The 22,490-nt window shown below is 43.6% G+C and overlaps 2 protein-coding genes across 2 annotated transcripts in view; one reads left to right on the top strand and one right to left on the bottom strand.

The window, feature by feature from the left end:
* Positions 1 to 8,095: 8,095 nt before the first annotated feature.
* Positions 8,096 to 22,490, bottom strand: part of DDX52 (DExD-box helicase 52) — a 201,857-nt gene continuing 187,462 nt past the window's right edge. Inside the window, exon 16 of the mRNA XM_081945425.1 lies at positions 8,096 to 8,120. The gene's annotated coding sequence lies outside the window, so the exon portion shown is untranslated. The remainder of the gene's footprint in view (positions 8,121 to 22,490) is intronic.
* The window catches only part of DUSP14 (dual specificity phosphatase 14), a 34,144-nt gene continuing 32,129 nt past the window's right edge, over positions 20,476 to 22,490 (top strand). The window contains exon 1 of the mRNA XM_081945507.1: positions 20,476 to 20,641. The gene's annotated coding sequence lies outside the window, so the exon portion shown is untranslated. The remainder of the gene's footprint in view (positions 20,642 to 22,490) is intronic.

Below are 22,490 nucleotides of genomic sequence, written 5' to 3'. Positions count from 1 at the left end.
TTTAAATGGCAGCAGAAGACATGGTATTTTGATCAGAAAACTAACAACAAATCAGTCCAGGATAAGTTAAGGGAGTCTTCCCCTTTACCTTGTTACATTAAGATGTTTTTCGACATCAAAGGTTTCTCTATGACATCACGATTGGTGCAAACACAGGCTCCCAAAGAAAGTCGGCACCAGTCTAAATATATCCCTGTGCCACTCAAATCCATGCAATGGGTATAAATTCACCCATTGTACGTTTTCAAAGGCATGGTGAGAAAGGAACACCTGCTCTATGTTATCCTCTTTATCAGTGTTTCTCAAACTTGGCGACTTTAAGTCCTGTGGACTTCAACTCCCAGAATCCCCCAGCCAGCATAGCTGGCTGGGGAATTCTGGGAGTTGAAGTCCACAGGACTTAAAGTCGCCAAGTTTGAGAAACACTGCTCTTTATGTACCTCTTAAAAGGCAGAGCCAGACTCACTAAAGCAAGGGTCTCCAACCTAGGTAATTTTAAGACCTGTGGACTTTAACGCCAAGGATTCTGGAAGTTGAAGTCCACAGGTCTTAAAGTTGCCTAGGGAATTCTGGGAGTTGAAGTCCACAGGACTTAAAGTCGCCAAGTTTGAGAAACACTGCTCTTTATGTACCTCTTAAAAGGCAGAGCCAGACTCACTAAAGCAAGGGTCTCCAACCTAGGTAATTTTAAGACCTGTGAACTTCAACGCCAAGGATTCTGGAAGTTGAAGTCCACAGGTCTTAAAGTTGCCTAGATTGGAAACCTCTGCACTAAAGTATGCCTCCTGGCAGATAATGGCTGGGTTCAGGCAACAGTGAACCGTAAAGATAATCATAAAAATAAAGAGAGCCAGTTCAGTTAACACACCGGCTTAGAAACCAGAAGACTGTGAGTTCTAGTTCCGCATTAGACATGAAAGCCAAATGGATGACTTTGAGCCAATCACCAGGAGACTGTGAGTTCTAGTCCCATTTTAGGCATAAAAATTAGCGGGATGACTTTGGCCCATCGCTAGGAGATTATGAGTTCTAGTTCTGTTTTAAGCATAAAAACCAGCTGGGTGACTGGGCCAATCGCCAGGAGATTGTGAATTCTAGTTCTGTTTTAAGCATGAAAACCAGCTGGGTGATTGGGCCCATCGCTAGGAGATTGTGAGTTCTAGTTCTGTTTTAAGCATAGAAACCAGCTGAGCGACTGGGCCAATTGCTAGGAGATTGTGAGTTCTAGTTCTGTTTTAAGCATAAAAACCAGCTGAGCGACTGGGCCAATTGCTAGGAGATTGCGAGTTCTAGTTCTGTTTTAAGCATGAAAGCTATCTGGAGGACTTTGGGCCAATCACTAGGAGAGTGGGAGTTCTGGCTGGATGATTTTAGGCCAGTCACTGGTTGTGGGCAGTTGTGGGGAAAATAGGAGGAGGAAGGAGTTTTAGGTATGTTTACCAACTTGAGTTATTTATAAAAGTAATAAAGGTGGGATAATAAATAGGCAGACGGCTACCAGTCAGAAGACACCATAAAAACTCCTTAATCTCACTGCACATGGACAGACTCAGCCACAGTTTCAACTGGGAAACTATTAGCACTTTAGACCAAGCCAAATCCAAACATGATAAGGAATTCCTGGGAGCATGGTGTCCAATAAATCAACCATCGTTAGACACAAAGCGGTAAACAACATTTACATACCGTTCAAAAAAGTCAATAAGAAAACCTAGGAAAGGAACAAAATCCACTCCAGCAGCCAACATTCAGATAAGCAGGGATCAATACCAGACAAACAATCAGGCAGAAATCAGTAATTAAGGAATCACCAAGAGGGAAAAACTACATCACCAAAACTGGCAGGGCAAGCTGACCCTGCAGTGATGATGACATTATATAGTTGGGTAGTGAAATCTGCAAGCTAACAACTCTGCTCAAAAAGCACCAAGAACGCTACAGAAAAATATGATATATTGCAATAATATAATGTTATGGTTTTACTTTTTTTATTTAAATATTCCTATTATTTAAAAGCAGCAATGTAGAGTACAGGTAGCCCTCAACTTATTTTGAGCAGAAAATTGCTGAGAAATTTGTTACAAACTTTTTTTGGCAGAGTTCTTAAGTGAATCACTGCAGTCCTTAAATTAATAGCTTCCCCTTTGACTTTGCTTGTTAGAAGTTCACACAAGGGGATCACATGACCTTGGGACATAGCACCGGTCATAAGTATGAGTCAGTTGCCTAGCATCCAAAGTTTGATCAGTATGATCATGGGGATGCTTACAGGTCATAACTGAAAAACGGTGGTAAGTCACTTTTTTTCAGTGCTGTTGTAACTTTGAACGGTCACTAAGTGAACTGTTATAAGTCAAGGACTACCTGTACTTTCCTGCATGGTCTGAATAACTCATTTTGAATTCAGAACAGAGCTTGAAATGTTTCTTATTGCGACCTCCGGTTCCGGCGGCTGACGGCGACGGGCAACTTGTTGCTCGCTCCGGCTCCCCGGTGGGCTTCCCCACTTCTTGGGGGGCACAGGACGCCCCGTAGAGGCGTCCTGCCGGAGGGGCGGCATCGCGGGGGATCCCTGCATCGGTGGCGGGTGGCGGGAGGTCCCCTGCGCGCTCAAGGCACTGGGGAGCAGATCGGAGGGCGCGTGGGCGCGTCTTCGCTGACAGGCTGTTTGGAGTGAAAAAAGAAAGCTGAAGGATGCGGCGGCGGAGCGGTGAGGTGTAGACTCCCTTCATTCCTATTACAAACTTTAAAATCTGTCAGCTGTGCATACTTGAACTTTTGGCTTGATTTGGAGAGGTGCGGCTGGAGGGGAGGGGGATTTCCCCCCCCCTTGGACAAGCGGCTGGAAACAAATGAGCTCTCAGCCCCAAGGGAAGGAGGAGGGGGAGAGCCAAACCAAAGATGTCACACCCCTACTAAATGGATTTTCAGATTTAAACTTTTAAGGTTTAAGACAATGAGATCTGGAAGCCCTGGGAACTTTGAACTTTGAAAACTTTATTTGTTGCCTCAATATCCGAAGCTGGCAGGGCAAGATGGCACACTTCCGTTGTCTTCATGAAATGTGAAACTTGACTCCACCTTTTAGCTTCAGGCTTCCGGTCTTTGTCTCCGTGCTACCTGGATAATTCTCTTGTGGATTGTTTGCTTCTGAACCCCCTGGAGTGAAAAACGACTGCTCTTTTGCCAGGGTGATTAGAAAACTCCCCTGTGACTGGACTCTCTGTCTCCTGGACTCTCTTGGCTGTTCTATCTCTCTGACTGATCCTTCTTTATACTGACTGGACTCTTTACTTTATAAACAATGGCATCTAAAAGACCACCTCCTGGAAAGTCAGGCTTTGCTGCCTCTGCCCCAACATCTGCAACCTCCAGTCCTAGTACACAATCAACATTAACAGCCTTTAAGCAACCTAAATCTACGGACCTGGAGCTTCATCAAATGCTTCAACAACTTCTACAGGGACAAGAGGAAATAAAGAGACAATTGAAGGAGATGAAAGAAGAAATTAAAGAGAACCAGGATAAAATTAATAAGAACTCACAGAGACTGGATCTTTTGGAAGATGGGGCGGCTGAGATGAAGGGGGGGGATAGAGGGTGTGCAGAGGGGAAACAAAGAACTTGACACCCAACAAATGAAAATAGAGTTTGAGAGAATGTCTTTTTATCTTAGATTTCAGAACGTGATGGAGACAGATGATGAAAACATAAGGGACATCATGACAACTATTTTGGCTGAGTATATTCAGAAGGAAAAACAACAGATGGGGTGGGAAATAGACCTGGCCTATAGAGTGAACTCAGCGTATGATAGAACACACAATGTCCCCAGGGAGGTACACATTAAATTTCTTAGGAAAAGCACAAGAGATGAAATCCTGAATGCACAAAGGGGGCAAGCCTTGACATACAAAGATAAGGAGATAACCATTCTGAAACAGATCCCCAAGAAAGTGAGGGAGAAAAGAAAATTTTATTCACAATTGGCGAATAAACTATACCAGAAGGGTGTGTGGTTTCGATGGTTACTGCCTGAAGGTATGCTAATATTCTGGGAGGAGACAAGAGTTAGAATTAATACACCCATAGAGGCGCAGGCCTTTATGGAAAAAAATTAACGTACTCCTAGAAAAACCAGAAGACACTTTAGTAGATGTACAAGACACGGGAGGGGCCGGAGCACTGCCAACTGGGGGAGATGGGGCGACATCAAGAAAGCTCAGATCACACAAATAAGTAAGAAAATCCACGTGATATAAACTGACCGAAATTACCAATTGAATTTACCACACTGACTATATGCTATTATGTAATATTTGAATTCTATGCAAATGTACACTATGAGTTTGGAGGGGAGGGTGCACCTACCGCATTTCGCGGCTGCCAAAATTTGTAATCTTTCCCATACCTTTTCCCTTTGTAAAATATTAAAAAACCAATAAAACTTTGTTTAAAAAAAAAAAGAAATGTTTCTTATTCCAAAGGTTTGCATGTTTCCCCCAATGTCCCATTTGCAGTTCACCCTTTTATCCTGCCTAAGCAGGGGGTTGGACTAGAAGACCTCCAAGATCCCTTCCAGCTCTGTTATTCTATTCCGCTCCATTCCATATTCTATTCTATTCCATTCCATATTCTATTCTATTCCATTTCTTATTCCATTCCATTCCATTCCTTATTCTATTCCATTCCATGTTCTATTCTATTCCATTCCTTATTCTATTCCATTCCTTATTCTATTCTATTCTATTCCATTCCATATTCTATTCTATTCCATTCCATTCCTTATTCTATTCCATTCCTTATTCTATTCTATTCCATTCCATTCCATATTCTATTCCATTCCTTATTCTATTCCATTCCTTATTCTATTCTATTCCATATTCTATTCTATTCTATTCCATTCCAATCCGTTCCGTTCCGTTCTGTTCTGTTCTATTCTATTCCATTCCTTATTCTATTCCATTCCATGCCATGCCATTCTATTCTATTCTATTCTATTCTATTCTATTCTATTCCGTTCCATTTTATTCCATTCCTTATTCCATTCTATTCTATTCCATTCTATTCCGTTCCATTTTATTCCATTCCTTATTCCATTCTATTCTATTCCATTCGATTCCATTCTATTGTATTCTATTCTATTCTATTCCATTCTATTCTCTTCCGTTCTATTCTGTTCCGTTCCGTTCCATTCTATTCCATTCCTTATTCCATTCTATTCCATTCCATTCCATTCCGTTCCTTATTCTATTCTGTTCTATTCTATTCTATATATAGTATTAATGCCTGGGACATTGTAAACAGCCCGAAAGTGGCTCTGCCCAACAGTTGGCAGGGTACTATTTTAATTAGCAAACAAAAATATATCTTCTCCAAATAAATCTGATGTCTCCTAATCCAGAAGTTTCATTCTCTCTCTCTCTCTGTCTCTCTCTCTTTCTGTCTGTCTGTCTGTCTGTCTCTCTCTCTCTCTCTCTCTCACACACACACACACACAGACACAGACACACACACACACACACACACACACGGCTATGATTTCAGCAGAGTTTTATTCCTAAGCACAAAATGAGCCGATGAGCACCCAGCAGTGTTATAAAAAGAGAGACGTCCGCAGGATGCAACCATGACCGTCAAAAGCTTTCCACCAAAATAGGAAACACGACAACTGTTAGATCTGCTGAATTGAAACAACGCAGAGAGAGCAGCTGGGCAAAATGGAACGCTTTCGTTGGAACAAGCTAGCATCTTTCTCGTTTATCCCGAGCTTTCAGTCTGGAAACCAAGGAAGGGGTCTGTTTTTGTCCCTGGTCCTTCAAACGCCTTGTCATGTTGGCTGTGCCTAGCACTATTTTTACATTCGGAGCTGTAGCCGAAGTAGGAGCTCACTGTTAACCCAGCCAAAAAAATAATATGAGATGGAAAAACAAGGAAAGAATGATTCTCTCTCTCTCTCTCTCTGGCTATTGATGCTTGCTATGTAACAATCTCAGTCAGGCACCTGTAGTAATTTCCCCCTCACAATTATGAGATTTAGCTTGAGATCCAGGTGAGGTTCTCACACTAGGTGATGCCACTCTTGTTTTCTATGACCGCGTCTTACAATAATCTGAATAAACACTGCTGAAGTTGTTAGACTTTTCCAATGTCTTGACTGTAATCTCTCTCTCTAAAAACATGTGTGTGTGTGTGTGTATGTGCGTGTCTTTCGGCATAACTCTAGAATGCCTTCAGCAATTTCAACCAGACTTGGCACACAGATGACTTACTCTCTGGAGAAAAATACTGTGGGGGTAAGACACCTCTAAAGCTCCTCGGTATGTGTGTTCTGTTAAGATACAGCCTGTTGTGCCTTTAAATGGTTTCTATCGTACTGCTGTAAAATGGCTTCTACTGTGCCGGGCAGTGGAGTTGCCATGACAACGTCTTCATAGTGCTCCACAAGGGGGCTCCCTCTGGTAAGGGGGAAAATCCAACGTTAGAAATTACGTTTGGTCTGGACATTTTCCCCCTATAAATAAATACCCGGGCAATGCCAGGTTATCAGCTAGTTTGCTAAATAAATCTCTTTTGTTTTATATGGTTACTGTCACTGCATTTATTTTGGTTTGCTAGCTGTGTCAAGATTTATTGCGCATGAACTGTTTCTTATCTGCAAATGATTTACTGCGCAGGTCACACATTCCTCCTTAACTTTCTCTTCTGATCTTCTGTTCGCCTGCTGAGAGAGGCAGGCACATAGCTCTTGCCAAGATGTAATTAATTCAGTTAGCAAGTTTGTATTTTTACTTTCTTTTATATTAAAAATGTTTTTGTTAGATCTTGCTTCGGGTTTATTTCTGCTTATTCAGAGGTATACTGCCAGGAAAGGCCACGATCCATCATTATTAATTACAAAGGTTTAAATTATATCCTTAACAGTTACAAAACTCGGTTCACTAATCATTGTTCAGGTGAGATTTTTATGGCCAGGAAGGCTCACATTTACATACAAAAGCTCCCCCTGCAGCTAAAAACTTTCATACAAGTTCACCATGAGTCAGTTGAGTACAGGAAGTCCTCATTAAGTGACCACCATTGAGATAGGCAACTTGGTCACTAAGCAGAACGGTCACTAAGTGAAACTGTGATTGTGCTTAATATTTGGACTTCAGCTTTCCTTGGCTTTGCAGACCTACAAAGGATCATCAGTGAGAGGGTTGGTGGCAAAATTGCTTTTTCATCATCATAACTATGAATGGTCGCAAAATGAAGCAACCACTGAACAAGGACCACTGGGGTGTGGGAAATTGCTCAAAAGTGGAAAACACCACGCTGCATGGGTGCAAAATGTTTAACCGAGCTCAATGGTCTCCAAACTTAGCCACTTTAAGATTTGTGGACTTCATGGCTGGCTGAGGAACTCTGGGAATTGAAGTTCAAAAGTCTTAAAGGTGCCAGGTTTGGAAAGCCTACAACAGGGGGGTTTCTTTTTAAAAATTATTTATTTGTGCAATTGAGGCCGGATGGACTAATCTTGTGCAGGACTCAAAGTCTCAGTCAGTCTAGCTAAACTAAATGCAAACCAAACTTAACATGAATGAAGGTGAAAATATGCTTCCTTCAGCAGCTATTAAGATTGTTAGACGAGCAGGAACAAAAACAGCCGGGGAAGTGATTGAAGCCTAGGAAACGGAGCCCTTACCCGTCCACTAGAGTACTGATTTACCACCAGCTTATCCAGTACTTAAGAGGTAAAAGGCTTGGCAACACAAGCAAAAAACGGCCAACCACTGAATAGCCATCAACACCCCAATCAACATCTAAAAAGCCACATACAACAGGCACACACACACACACACACACACACACACACATGCACACTGTTAGCGAGAAGATCCCTGAAGATGATTGAATGGGATACATTAGGCCTGAAGTAAAGGATCATCACACATGGCTGGGGAATTATGGGAGTTGACGTCCACACATGTTAAAGTTGCAAGGTTACTTATTGTCCGGTTCTGATCAATGAATGGCCCACAACTCTCCTTTTTTGAAAAAGAGTCACAAAGCTGCTACTTTCGTCTACTTCACCAGCTTAGAACAGCATTAAATAAAATAAAATAAATCCTTGTTTAGTACATGTTCAGCTTTCAAAAGAGGATAGATCGGGGGGGGGGGGGTGTCAAACTGGATTTCTTCGAGGGCCGGATCAACGTTGTAGTTCTCCTCTGCAGATGGTGGGAGGGTGGGGAGTGGGACGGATGCTTCCTGAAACACCCTGCCAGTCAAAACGGGGCATGGAGGACAGGGGTGAAATCCAGCAGGTTCTGACAGGTTCTGAAGAACCAGTAGCGGAAATTTTGAGTAGTTCGGAGAACCGGCAAATACCACCTCTGGTTGACTCCAGAATGGAGTGGGAATGGAGATTTTGCAGTATCCTTCCCCACCAAGCCACAGAACCGGTAGTAAAAAAAAATTGAATTTCACCACTGACGGGGGATCTGTGTGTGGCCCCCTGCAGACCGTTTTCACCTTTCATGGCCTCCTGCAGCACTCTGCTGGCCATTTTTGGGGCCCTTTTGGGGTTGTTTTTCAGGTCGTTTTCAGCCCATTTTCCATCCCGTTTCACCCGGCAGAGTGCTGCAGGCCATGGAGGGTGAAAATGAGGCACACAGCCCATTTTAGCTGCCAGAGGCACTATATATTTCCAGCACCCTTCATATTTCCAGGCCAGTCCCATTGGCCGGATTTCAGCACCCCACGGGCCATATCCAGCCTGCAGGCCTTGAGTTTGACACCCCCAGGATAGATTGTCAGCATATGTGAGGCTCTAATAAGAACCAGAACTAGAGTTTAGCATCCTGGTTGTATTTTCTTCCTTCGTGGACCAGTTCTTACCATATTAACCTACTCTTAGAAATACCTTGGATAAAAATGGGAAAGGGGTCTCTTGATGTGGAGCAAATAATTTTCTAAACCCTTGATGTCAAACACCCTGGAGGAAGAGTGCTTGGTAAGATATTTTTTTAGGCTAAAAGACTGAGAATAACTGGCTGTTTTTGAGGTCCGTAAAGCTTCAAGCTTGCCATACGACCGGTTTAGCAACATTCGGGATATAGGCAGGTATCCCGAAGCCAATGAAGCTTAGGAATTAGCACCAGCCCCTCACTTGTCAAGCTACCATTCTTCATTCCCCGGTTATCTTCGCTCTGATCGCACCAAGGTGCAGCCAGCTATGTGACTGCAGCAAAGAGCTTTTGCAATGGATACTGGCCTACAAACACCAGTTGAGCTGCCAGGGTTAAAATACAGGTAGTCCTCAACGTACGACTCCAATTTGAGCGCAACGTTGAGGTTGTTGAGTGAGAAATGCGTTAAGTGAGTTTCGTCCCCTCTTGCGACTTTTCTTGCCACATTTGTTTTAGGTGAATCACTGCCCTTGTTAAATTACTAGCAGTTGTTTCTCCGTTGTAATTTTGTGAGTAGATGCATAATTTTGTGTTTATTTATTTGTCATGTTTATCTAGTGCAAGGGTCAGCAACCTTAAACACTCAAAAAGCCACCAAGGTCCGTTCAATTCTGGAGCCGACTAGAAGTCCGGTTCCCCCACCTTAGAGTCCCTTCCTAGCGCAGCGTCCTTTTTCTTCCACCTGTCCTCACCGAAAGCCCTATCAATTGTACAGCTGACCAGGAAATCCGCCCCTTGCCATAGAGTCTCCTCCTGTTGCGCCCTGCTTTGCTCCCCCCCCAACCTCCAAACCGGAAGCTCCTCTCAAAATTGTGGTGCCGACTGGTGACGGAGCCGCAGTAGAGGGATGGAACAGCCACATGCAGCTCGAGAGCCATTAGTTGCTGGCCCCTGAACTAGTGTATATTGGAGGTGATCACCCTTTGAGAGCTGTACGCAACAAAATTCTATTTTAATGTACGTTGATTAGTGTACATTCAAAGTGACCATAAAGTAATTCTAAGTCTAAGGTTGTTAAGTGGATCTGGTTTCCCCATTGGCTTTGCTTGTTTGAAGGTCACAAAAAGTGATCACATGGCCCCTGGACATCGCATTCATCATAAATGTGAACCATTTGTCAAGCATCCAATTGTAAAACATCTGACCATGGATTTCCCGTACATGACAATAACAAGATAATTACCAAACTTCTTGAAAACACATCCAACATCACATCCCTAGCCAGGGGATTTCCAGCCACCCATCTGGGTTATTTTTGATAAAGGTCGAAATGACCTGAACTAATGCTAGCTAAACATAAAATGCTCCTTCCAGCTAGCTAAATAAGCTACGTAGATATATGCTGCAAACAGTGGTGGGTTTCAAAATTTTATAGAACCTATTCTGTAGGTGTGGCCTGTTTTGTGGGAGTGGCTTGGTGGTCATGTGACTGGGTGGGAGTGGCTTGGCGGTCATGTGACTGGGTGGGAGTAGCTTGGCAGTCATGTGACCGGGTGGGAGTAGCTTGGCAGTCATGTGACTGGGTGGGGCAGGAAGGGGCAGGGCCAGCCAGCAATTTAACCACCGGTTCACCTGAACCGGCACGAACCGGCTGGATCCCACCACTGCTTGAAATAACTCTAGTAATCTAATAAAACATAAAGACAGAAATATACATACTGTAATACAAATAAATAATAGAAAACATTATAAAAGATGCCAGGTAAATATAATCAACAGCTCAATCAGCACAAGGCAAAATTGCAAACCAGGTTCCATTGACATCCTAGCCCTAAAGCCTAAGGGAAGACTCCAGATTTTACTATAATATTAAAAGTTTTAAGAATAATAGTCACTACAAACTAGACAATGCTAACAGTCTTCCAAGATCTCCTGAGACATCTGAGGGCAAAACAAGAAGCAATGGGTGGAAACTAATCAAGGAGAGAAGCAACTTAGAACTAAGGAGAAATTTCCTGAGAGTGAGAACAATTAACCAGCGGAACAGAAGTTGCCTCCCGAAGTTGTGAATGCTCCAACACTGGAAGTCTTTAAGAAGATGTTGGAATGGCCATTTGTCTGAAACGGTATAGGGTTTCCTGCCTAGGCAGGGGGTTGGACTAGAAGACCTCCAAGGTCCCTTCCAACTCTGCTATTGTATTGCATTGTATTGTATCTCAGGGGCTGCCACAAAGAAGAGGAGGTCAAGCTATTCTCCAAAGTACCTGAAGGCAAGACAAGAAGCAATGGGTGGAAACTAATCAGGGAGAGAAGCAACCTAGATCTAAGGAGAAATTTCCTGACAGTCAGAACAAATTAACCAGTGGAACAACTTGCCTCCAGAAGTTGTGAATCATTGGAGGCTTTTAAGAAAAGACTGGACAACCATTTGTCTGGAATGGAATAGTGTCTCCAGCTCAAACAGGAGGTTAGACTAGAAGACCTCAAAGGTCCCTTCAAACTCTGTCATTCTGTTATATTACAGGTGGGAGGGGGGGAGACCCGAAAAAGCTGAAAGCAATAAGAAGTGAAAGGGGAAAAAATAAAAAGACCAAAATATAAAGACATACAGGTCTAAAGAGCCCATTTTTAAGAACTTCTAAAAGCCAATGGGGTCTATGAATGAATGAATGAATGAATGAATGAATGCAAAAACAAATGAACAAGTGCAAAAATGAATCAATAAATACAAAATGAATGAATGAACAAATGCAAAAAACGAATGAACGAACAAGTGCAGAAATGAAGGAACGCTTTATTACAGCCAACCTATTATTAAACCAGCGATTAAATCATAATTAGAGGTTGAAACGTCTAGACAATAAACAACACATAAACAAACAGACATTTGTAAGGAGACCAAAATAATAGGCGATGGTTTGCCGCATCTGTTAAGAAAAATGGGTTGCTTGCTTTTTAGGCCACCCTCATTATCTGGAGCTGCATGATACAGGCCATTCTTTGAAGCTGCGAAAATTGCTTGTCCTCAACTGACCAAGGAAGAATTCGCCAGGAAAGCAGGAAAGTTTCTGAATAGGGCATAATCATACTACCTAGGCTACCTAAAATATTTCTCTTTTGTTTTGCTGCTCAGAGTTTCCTTGAACCGCGAGATGGGCAGCAAATAAATGGATAATAATAATAATAATAATAATAATAATAATAATAATAATAATAATAATAATAATAAAGCAAAGGTAGTAGTGCCAATTGTCATAGGTGCCTTGGGTGCCAACCCCAAACATCTGGAGCAGCTGTCTATGGAGACGCTCAGTCATTCAGGTCATGGCTGTCTCAAAGGCAACTGGACTTTGTTTTTCCCTTGAAGACGTTTTGCTTCTCGTCCAAGAAGCGTCTTCAGTTCTGACTGTGAAGGGTCAGATGATGGAATGTATGCACAGAGGAGGCCCTGGGGATCAGAGGAGATAGGGCCCGGGTGTGGATGGAATGGACATGAGCGTGAGGAACATGAATTCTGATAAAACATTTGCTCTTGTCTTCATTTCTTTGCCTTGACAATTAAGAGCTTTGCTCCTTTCCTCTCTCTTTCCCTGGGGAAGGAGAGGGAGGTCGCGTGGAGGGGTGGGGGGGCTGCATCAGAAAAAACTGTTTGTTCTTTTATTCTGCTCTGCAATAGGAGGGGGGGGCTGCACATTAACAGCGAGACAGAAGTTAGCACCTTAAAACCACTAGCCAGGATATTAGGAACAAGAATAGCTCGCTTATAAGAAAAACTGCAAAACCCATATAACAGGCACACTTTGCAAGATACCCGTGACCTGGGGTGAAAAACAGGTGACGTGACATTCAGCTATTTAACATAACAAGCGTAAAGGTTTAGGGGGGGTTCTGAAATCCAAATAACCAATTAATATTACCTGTTATGCATGCGTTCGGGGAAGGGCAAAGGGTTGAACGCGTCCATCCCTTGACTATAAAAACTGCGGTAAGATTCTAATCTTGGCCCTTGGTTAGCTTTTCAAAACCGGGGGTCCTTATATCTTGGTACCAAAATAAAAGTATAATTCTATAGCACACCTTGTGTCCAGTGACTTATCTGCTTCGACACCAAGCAAGAGCCCAGTTTTGGGGGACAACAACGGAATGGTGGAGATTGGAAGGATTGATATTCCTTGCAGTCCTCTGGTCGTTAGCGCTCTTTCTGAGCGTTATTGCGGACATTTGGTGGTTTATCTGTGCCCTCAGGGTCAACTGAATAGCACAAACAGGTGTGGCGCCTTCTTGGAACTGCTGAAAGGACTGTGTTGTAAACAGGAGAGAGGTGATGTCATATCCCACCCCCTCTGTTGAGAGAGGGCTGTTCAACCTTAACCAGTGGTGGGTTCCGGATCCTGTTGCAACTGGTAAGGGCCGGGCGTCCTCCACATGAATGTGTGCAGCGCGCACTCACACACGCGCAGTGCCCGCATGCGTCGTACCTTCCAGCAACGCCTCCGCAAGCCTCCGCGATGCTCCAGCTGCTTGGCAGAGCATCGCACAGGTGCTGTACGCGCGTGGAAGCACTGAAGGCTTTAAAGGACAGGTAAGGAGCTCGGGCAGGTGGTTGGGCCCTCCAGAGCACTGTACCGGAACGGTACCCGGTGCTCCAAGCAGGCTCCGGTACACCCGTACCGGGCGTACCGCCTGCAACCCACCATCAACCTTAACATAGATAACATGAAGACTGCTATCCTGTCTCCCCTGGTCCTCCTCTTCTCTAGACTAGTCATGCCCAGTTCCTGCAATGGTTCAGTGTATGTTTTAGCCTCCAGTCCCCTAATCTTCCTGGATGCTCTTCTCTGCACACTTTCCAGAGTCTCAACATCTTTTGGAACTGGGGACCCCTGGGGATCCCTACAGTTTGAAGATGCATGGATTTCAACTCCCAGCACTTCCCAGCCAGCCTGCTGGGACATGAAATCCACGCATCTTCAAGCTGCTACGTATGAGGAACATTGGTCCAGATACTGAGTCAGCACATTGGCAGCTTCACCTGCGCAGCCTCGGGCTGTGCTGTCCAACTGGATATCATCAACCTACCCATGACACCGGACCAAGACCGACAGGTGACCTCACCCAGAAGTTCCATGCAGATGTTAAACCGGAAGGACGAGTGCATGATGCCTTAAGGGCCCCCAGGTGTAATCTCTCTTCTTCTGTCTGTACCAACTGGGATCAATCACTGAGCAAATCAGGAACTCCTTCAAAATGTTAACACGTCCCTTTTGTAAATCCAAAATGAGAAATTTATCCGAGTCACTCTTCTGGTTTGTTGTTTGTATATCCCTTTTCATTAGCCATCAGCCAGTTTCATCTGTAAATCCAGTGCAACATCTTCTTTTTTTCATGTCATTCTTGTAATTTCAGTTTAAAACCCACATTTGAAAGAACCTCAGTTTCAGTCCTGCCCAGTAAAACCAGCTCTTCTTTGATAAATCTCACTTAAATCCAGTTTTTTGATAGCAGACAATCTTTAAAAGGATTTTCTGAGTGCATTGTTCCCAAATGTGCTTGCATTTTTTTTGCAGAGCTTTTGATCCATCCTATATTATGGGTTTCTTCTCCATTACAGGTAATTTAGGGACAGTTTAAAGTTACAACAGCACTGAAAAATCACATTAATGCTACTTTATAAATCCTTAGTCAGGCCACACTTGGAATATTGCATCCAGTTTTGGTCACCGCATTACAAAAAAGATGTTGAAACTTTGGAAACAGTGCAGAGAACAACAACTTAGAAGTCTTTAAGAAGTCTTTAAGAAGATGTTGGATGGCCATTTGTCTGAAACGGTATAGGGTTTCCTGCCTAGGCAGGGGGTTGGACTAGGTCCCTTCCAAGTCTGCTATTGTATTGTATTGTATTGTATTGTATTGTATTGTATTGTATTGTATTGTATTGTATTGTATTGTATTGTATTGCATTGCATTGCATTGCATTGCATTGCATTGTATTGTATTGTATTGTATTGACTAAAGACCTATGAAGAATGGTTGCAGGAACTGGGTATGTGGTAGAGAAAAAAAAGACTAAGAGTGACATGATAGCGGTATTCCAGTATTTGAGGGGCTGCCACAAAGAAGAGGGGGTTAAATTATTCTCCAAAGCACAGGAGGGCAGGGCAAGAAACAATGGAGGGAAACTAATCGGGGAGAGAAGCAACCTGGAATTAAGGAGAAATGTCCTAACAGTGAAAAAAATCAACCAGTGGAACAGCTGAACTCGTGGGTGCTTCATCACTGGAGGATTTTAAGAAAAGACTGAACAGCCACCTGTCTGAAATGGTATAGGGTTTCTTGCTTGAGCACAGGGTTGGACTAGAAGACTTCCAAGGTCCCTTCCAGCTCCATTCTGATTGACTGAAGAGAAGAGAAAAAACTATGGAAGATAGCAAAATAAAAAGAACTGCAAATAGAAATTGAGAGAACAAAAGGGGGTCCCAATAATAATAGGCGCCTTGGGTGCAATGGCAAAACAACTGGAGCATCGCTTGAATACCATCAACCAATTGCAAAAGGCACGTTTTCTTAGGAACAGCTTACATCCTGCAATGATACCTCTAACACACAGTTTCAAACTCGATCGCGTCACATGACGTCACATACCGTATTGCAACGCCTTTTGCCTTTGGGAGCCGGGGCGGGTGTGGCCTGTGCGTGACGCATCCCGCCCGTGGGCTGCCAGTTTGATACCTCTGCCTAACACCACAAAACATCAACATCTGCCTATCCCATGGGAGAGCCGTGGTGGCGCAATGATTAGAATGCAGTGCTGCAGGTTAATTCTGCTGGCGGCCAGCAGTTCAGCAGTTCAGTTCTCACTAGGTCAAGGTTGACTCAACTTTCCATCCTTCTGAGGTGGGTCAAATGAGGACCCAGATTGTTGGGGGCAGGAGGCTGACTCTGTAAACCACTTAGAGGGGGCTGTAAAGCCCTGTGAAGCGGTATATAAGTCTATGTGCTATTGCAGTCCCAGGGCTCGATAGGTGGATAAAAATGGCAAATCCAGTCTAAGAACTGGCTGACTGCGAAGAAGCATAATGATAGTAATAATAATACAAAATTGTAGAAGAGCTGTATATGCCACTTAAAAGGACCAGACTGAACAGCTGAGTAATACGCACATCTGCTTCAGCAAAGAGGACATGTTATTAATACACCACATATAACTTTCCAGAAGACATAGGTAAAGTTTCAGTTTGTTGTGGCTGCATCCAAAAAAACGTTTAGACTAATTAAATTAACCCCTTTTCAAACTTAACGCAATATGTTGAATCATGAAGTAACTGGATGCTCCTGGTTTGTTCAACAGGCCAAGGGAGGAAAAAGTAATCAAATGTTGTTGTTGTTAGTTGCGAAATCGTGTTTGACCCATTGCAACCCCATGGACAACGTTCCTCCAGGCCTTTCTGTCCTCTACCATCCTCTGAGGTCCATTTCAGCTCACGCCTACAGCTATAAATCAATGTATAGCATGTCAAATAAATGCAGTGGCTAGGATTTAGCCCACATAATGAAGTAGGTCAGGTCATTAATATAGGTGGCACAATCACAACTGTGGGAGGGATCTTTGTGGAGAACTGGTAGCGGAAATCTTTAGTAGTTCGGAGAGCCGGTAAATACCACCTCTGGCTGGCCCCGCCCTCATCTGTTCTCTGCCTCCCGAGTCCCAGCTGATCGGGAGGGAATGGAGATTTTGCAGTAACCTTCCCCTGGAGTGGGGAGGGAATGGGGATTTTACAGTATCATTCCCCTGCCATGCCCACCAAGCCACGCCCACCAAGCCACGTCACGTCCACCAAGCCATGCCCACAGAACTGGTAGCAAAAAATTTGAATCCTACCACTGAACCACTTATATATGAGCCAGCAATGTGCTGAAGCTGCCAAAACATCCATTACAATCCCAGGTTGCATCAACAGAGGGATAGAATCAAGATCACAGGAAGTAATAGGGTGACTTTATCCTGCTTTGGTAAGACCACAATTGAAATATTGTGTTCTAGTCACCGCACTCAAAAAAAGATCTGGAGACTCTAGAACGTGTGCAGAGAAGAGCAACCAAAATGATTAGGGGTCTGGAGGCTAAACTGCGCGATGAACAATTGAGGGAACTAGTTATGTCTAGTCTAACAAACAGAAGGACCAGGGGTGACATGATAGCAGGCTTCCAGTACTTGAAGGGCTGTCATAAAGAACGGGGGGGGGGGGGGGGAGTGTCAACCTATTATTCAGAGTACCAGAAGGCCAGACAAGGAATAATGGGTGGAAACTGATCAAGGAGAGGTTCAACCTAGAAATAAGGATATTTTTTTCTGACAGTGGGAACAATGGAACAGAAGTTGCCTTCGGACGTTGTGTGAGCTTCATCACTGTAGGCTTTCAAGAAGAGACTGGACTGCCATCTGTCAAAAATGGCGTAGGGTCTGCTATAGCTTGCTATAGGAGTGTCAAACTCAATTTCATTGAGGGACGCATCAGGGCTGTGGTTGGCCTTGGGGAGGTGGGGAGTGGCTGACTGGGTAGGCATGGCCAGCTTGATGCCACTCAGTGGGCGTGGCTGACACAGTGGGTGTTGCCAGCTTGATGCCATTCCCCAAGCTGTTGGCATGTTTCCTCTTCACACTGGATAGACTGGGCCGAAGCAACATGGGCCGGCCCCTTACATTTTCTAGAATGGCCCGGTGAGCCAGATCCGAACACATCACGGCCAGGATCTAGTCCGCAGGCCTTGTGTTTGACACCCGTGACCTACAAGGTCCCTTCCTGTTACTCTGTTAATCGGTTCTGTTAACTCTTCTATTCTGTTCTGTTTCCCAATAAAAGGAGACCAACAAGTGATACCCAGGCAGACAGGTTGTGATGGGAGCAGAGGGAAAGAGTAAGCAAGTTAGCAAGTTGTGTTCCAGCATGTGACACCATTGAATAGTCGTTGGTGGAGATCAATCTCTCTCCCTTCTTAGGAGGTAATTCTGTTTTTAAGAGCATTTTCCCTCCAAGGAACCGTTTCCTAACTTTATCCACCTTTTTATTCTTTGCAGGTTTAAGTTTGGTGGTGGTGTTTTTATGTTTTTTTATGGCTGTTATATTGGGGATGTTTTATTTGGTCTTACACAGGGAATCCTCGGCTTAAAAATATTAGTTTAGTGACTGTTTGAAGTTACAACGGCACTAAAAAAAAAGAGTATAACAACCATCATCTGACACAACCAGCCTACGAGCCCCTCAAAATCCAAATCAACCACAGAGCTAACTAGAGATGGCACCGACTCTCAAGCAACCTACCAGTGGTGGGCTGCTGTTGGCATTAATGCGGGTTCAGTGCCTTAAAAATTTTTTTGCACGTGTGTATGGAGAGCAGAGGAGCCAATAATTGCTTTTGGGCATTGATGGTAAAACGAATTGATGTTAATATTTAATAATATAAAATAATGTTGGTTATGTCACAGTATATGTCAGGCCTCCAGTCATATTCCTTTTAGGATCTTTGGCCTGCCACACTCTTTCTCATTTTACTATGCTGTTTCATTAGTGGGGTAATTGGGAGGGGGAATAGTAAGGAGTAGAATTGTAGAATGTGTTGTTGCCAAAATATAACATTCCTTTCTAGAAGCCCAAGATCATCCTTTGTCTCCGCACCTCTGCAACTGACCAAACTAGATGGGTGGAAATACCAGCATGGTAGTGGAAGATTGGACCATGTGATGGACTTGTGGGTGTGGGGACAAGATCTTGAACTTTCAACTAGGTAGAGAAAACCAGGAAGCTTTCAGATTCGGGTTTTCCCAGATGTGCCAACACGGCTCTCTTAATAAATTGGGACTTTGAGCAATACTTTGCCTTGGACTCTGATTTAATTTCGGATGCTATTTGGAACACTGACATTATAAATGTGGTCATGTGTTATGAAAATGAAAAAATAAAAAACTTTAAGATTTTTTTTTTGCACACATGTGCACTCGATTCGCTCGCAGGCATGAAAATGTCTGTGCATGCGCAAAAACGTAAAAATGAAAAAAAAATTTGCACTGAAAATTGTTCTGCGCATGCGCAGAAGCAAAAAACAAGATGGCGGCCCCATAGGAGAACTGGTTTGGGGGGGAGTGGCAGGCCTGGGTCGCTACCGTTTCCAGTGATCCAGACCACCACATTCCTACCGGTTCAGCTGAACTGGTGCGAACCAGTAGGAACCCACCTCTGCAACCCATGCAAGCCCCCGAATCAGCCCTTCACCTCCCCTGGTCCTAAATGCCATTTTTTTCAGTGTTGTTGTAACTTTGGTCACTAAACAAATGGTTGCCAGTCAAGAAGTACCTGTACTCATACTTTTTCCTAACCCAGGGACTGTGTTCAAATCCTAGTGGACAACCATTTAAATATCAGCCAGCCGTATGCTGCAGCTGCCCAAAAAGTTAACACAGTTCTAGGCTGCATAAACAGAGGGATAGAATCAAGATCACGTCAAGTGTGTTAATACCACTTTATAAGGCCTTGGTAAGGCCACACTTGGAATCCTGCATTCAGTTTTGGTCTCCACGATGTGGAAAAGATGTGGAGAGTTTAGAAAGCGTGCAGAGAAGAGCAAGAAAGAGGATTAGGGGACTGGAGGTTAAAAATATCAAGAACTGGGTATGTCTAGTTTAATGAAAGGAAGGACTAGGGGAGACATGATAGCAGTGTTCTGATATCTCAGGGGTTGCCACAAAGAAGAGGGAGTCAAACTATTCTCCAAGGCACCTGAGTGTAGAACAAGAAGCAATGGGTGGAAACTAATCAAGGAGAGAAGCAACTTAGAACTAAGGAGACATTTCCTGACAATTAGAACAATTAGCTAGTGGAACAACTTGCCTCCAGAGGTTGTGAATGCTCCAACATTGGAAGTATTTAAGAAGATGTTGGATGACCCTTTGCCTGAAGAGGTGTAGAGTTTCCTGCCTAGGCAGGGGGTTGGACTAGAAGACCTCCAAGGTCCCTTCCAACTCTCTTATTCTATATTCTATAAATATCATGGCAGTGATGCAGGCCTCACCTGCTTCGGCAACCTTACAAATCTAATGAACAATGTAGGATCATGATGGTATTTTGTGACGCTGAAATGCAATTGGGTTTTGCTCCTTAGTGTAATCATAACGTAGTCCAGTTTTTTTAAATTTTCACCTCTGGGGATCTGTCAACCAGCATTGCCCTTTTGTCCCCCAGACCCGGAATCAACACGCCGGATGGTCAGCCGCATAGCCAACCTGCTATTTTCCTTTGATCAGCTGCAGAGACAAACATCTGCAGCTGATGCAAAACCTCCTTAGGTAAGAGGTCTCCTTCAGCCCTTCCGCCCGCTCGGGTCGGTGCGCGTTTCACGTCAGACGGCGGCTGATTCAGCTCTGCCAGCCTCCATCCAATGAGGATGTGGGAAAAGTACATTGTTTTGGTATCCAAGGCAACTGAGGGGAAAAAAGTGTGTGTGGGGGGGAGCGAGCTGTGTTTTGGCACATGTGGGAACATGAGCTTGCAGGCGGGAGAAGCGGAGTGAGTTGACGGTCCGTCATTCCAAGCATTATCGGCTGAATTAAAAAAAGCCTCAGTGCCATTCTTCTGCACAAACCAACATGTATTTAACCGTCAAAGCGAGGGAGGAGGGTTGCTTTGAAGCCAGCCCAACAGGAAACCCAGTGTCCAGGCTTAGCCACAGGCCTGACGTCCCAAAAATGACTTGAGGTAAAAACCATTTGCATCCCTAAGATGCAGACCAACCTTAGAGGAATTTTTCTTAATTAACTGCTTTGATTACTCTTGGGCAACTGAAGGTTATTTACACAAGGTGCTCACCAAATTGTATCTCCACCATCACCCGGCGAAGTAGGTTAGGTTGGGGAAGAGTTATCCAGCTGGTTTCCAAAACCAAGAGAAGATCTAAAATTATCTCTCTCCCTGTTAGGAAGTCATCGCAGGTCAGGAGATGCAGAGGGCTGACCTTGGCTGGTTTTTTTAAAAAGATAAAGAGGGTTAACCCTAATTTAACAAGGCTGGGAAAACACCAGGAAATCCCCAGGCTGTCCTAGACAGGAAGCCAAATAAAACATGCCAGAAGAAGAAAACAAAGGCAAATTAACACTGTTGATAAGAAAATTAGGGTCAATCTGTCCCTGAGGTCAGGAGGGGTGGGACTGACTTGAATTGCATTCAGCTGTTGAACTCGACTCAAACTTAGCTGAATTCAATTCAACTCCTTTTATCTTATTCTCTTTCAACCTTGGCAATTTGAAGATGGGTGGACTTCAACTCCCAGCATGCTGGCTGGGGAATTGTGGGAGTTGAAGTCCACCCATCTTCAAGTCGCCAGGCTGAAGAAACACTTCTTTGTTCAAAAGTCAGAACTTTGGAAGCTTCTTGGATGAGTAGTGAAATGTCTTCAGGGAGAAACAAAGTCCAGTTGCCTTTTGAAAAAGCAGAGACCATGAAGCTGATGACTGAGAAACTTCATACTTCGTACGAAAATCTCTCTTCGTAGAGATCCTTACTCTCTGACTCACACATCCAATAGTTTAACTACTATGATTTTATGTCTCGGCTAACAGATTGCAGGATCTGTTCTCAAAAGGTTGTGTGTTCAGTTCTTTGAATACACAGAATTAACCTAATTTATAAATCAACCAATAAACTCCCACTTCTTTTAGGTTAGTTGTAAAAAAATAAAGAATTGTAGAAAAAAAGAAAGGTTTTGCTTTTTAAAATGGATGCTACTTGTACCCAGTCCAAATTCTGGAAGACTCTATTGTAGGTAGTCTACAGGAGGGCTCTCCAACCTGGGCAACTTTAAGCCTGGAGAACTTCAACTACCAGAATTCCCCAGCTGGCTGGGGAATTCTGGGGGTTGAAGTCCACCAGGCTTAAAGTTGCCAAGGTTAGAGACCCCTGGTGCACAGCAAGAAACGGAGCAGCAGAGTTGTCAAGATCACAAAAACAGACAAAAGCAACACCACCCACAAAGTAAAATCCAAGCTTGAGAGCCAGTTTGGTGTAATGGTTAACTGCTGGGTGATATTGGGCCAATCCCGTCCCTCTCTCTTATATCCCAGCCCACCGGAAAGGGTTTCTGGTGAGGAAAAGAAGAGTGAGAACATTAAATATATAATGTCATCTTGAGTTGATCCAAGTTTAAGGCAGGATTATAATCAAATATGAAGAAGCTGCGAGATTATGGTATTATACCTGGCTGGAGTTTACTCTACCGCAAACTTACTTTTATTTATGTTGGTTTTAATTGTTTTAATAGTCACTACACTATTGCTGTTAATTGTTGTTGGTTGTATTCTGCTAATAGTCACATTTAATGGGATGGATGGCCATATATATTAGGAATAGGAATAAGAATAAGAATAAGAATGGGAATGGAATGGAACGGAATAGAATAGAATAGAATAGAATAGAATAGAATTTTACGACTACAATTGAGCCAAAAATTTATTTTGCTAAGTGAGACAGTGGTTAAGTGAGTTTTGCCCCATTTTGACCTTTTGCCCCATTTTGACCTTTCTTGCAACAGGTGTTAAGTGAATCACTGCAG

This window comes from Natrix helvetica (assembly GCF_964273705.1).
Source record: "Natrix helvetica genome assembly, chromosome: 2".
NCBI classification, from domain to species: domain Eukaryota; kingdom Metazoa; phylum Chordata; class Lepidosauria; order Squamata; family Natricidae; genus Natrix; species Natrix helvetica.
The sequence above is the reverse complement of the archived record's forward strand: the minus strand, read 5'-3'. Positions and strand labels throughout refer to the sequence as shown.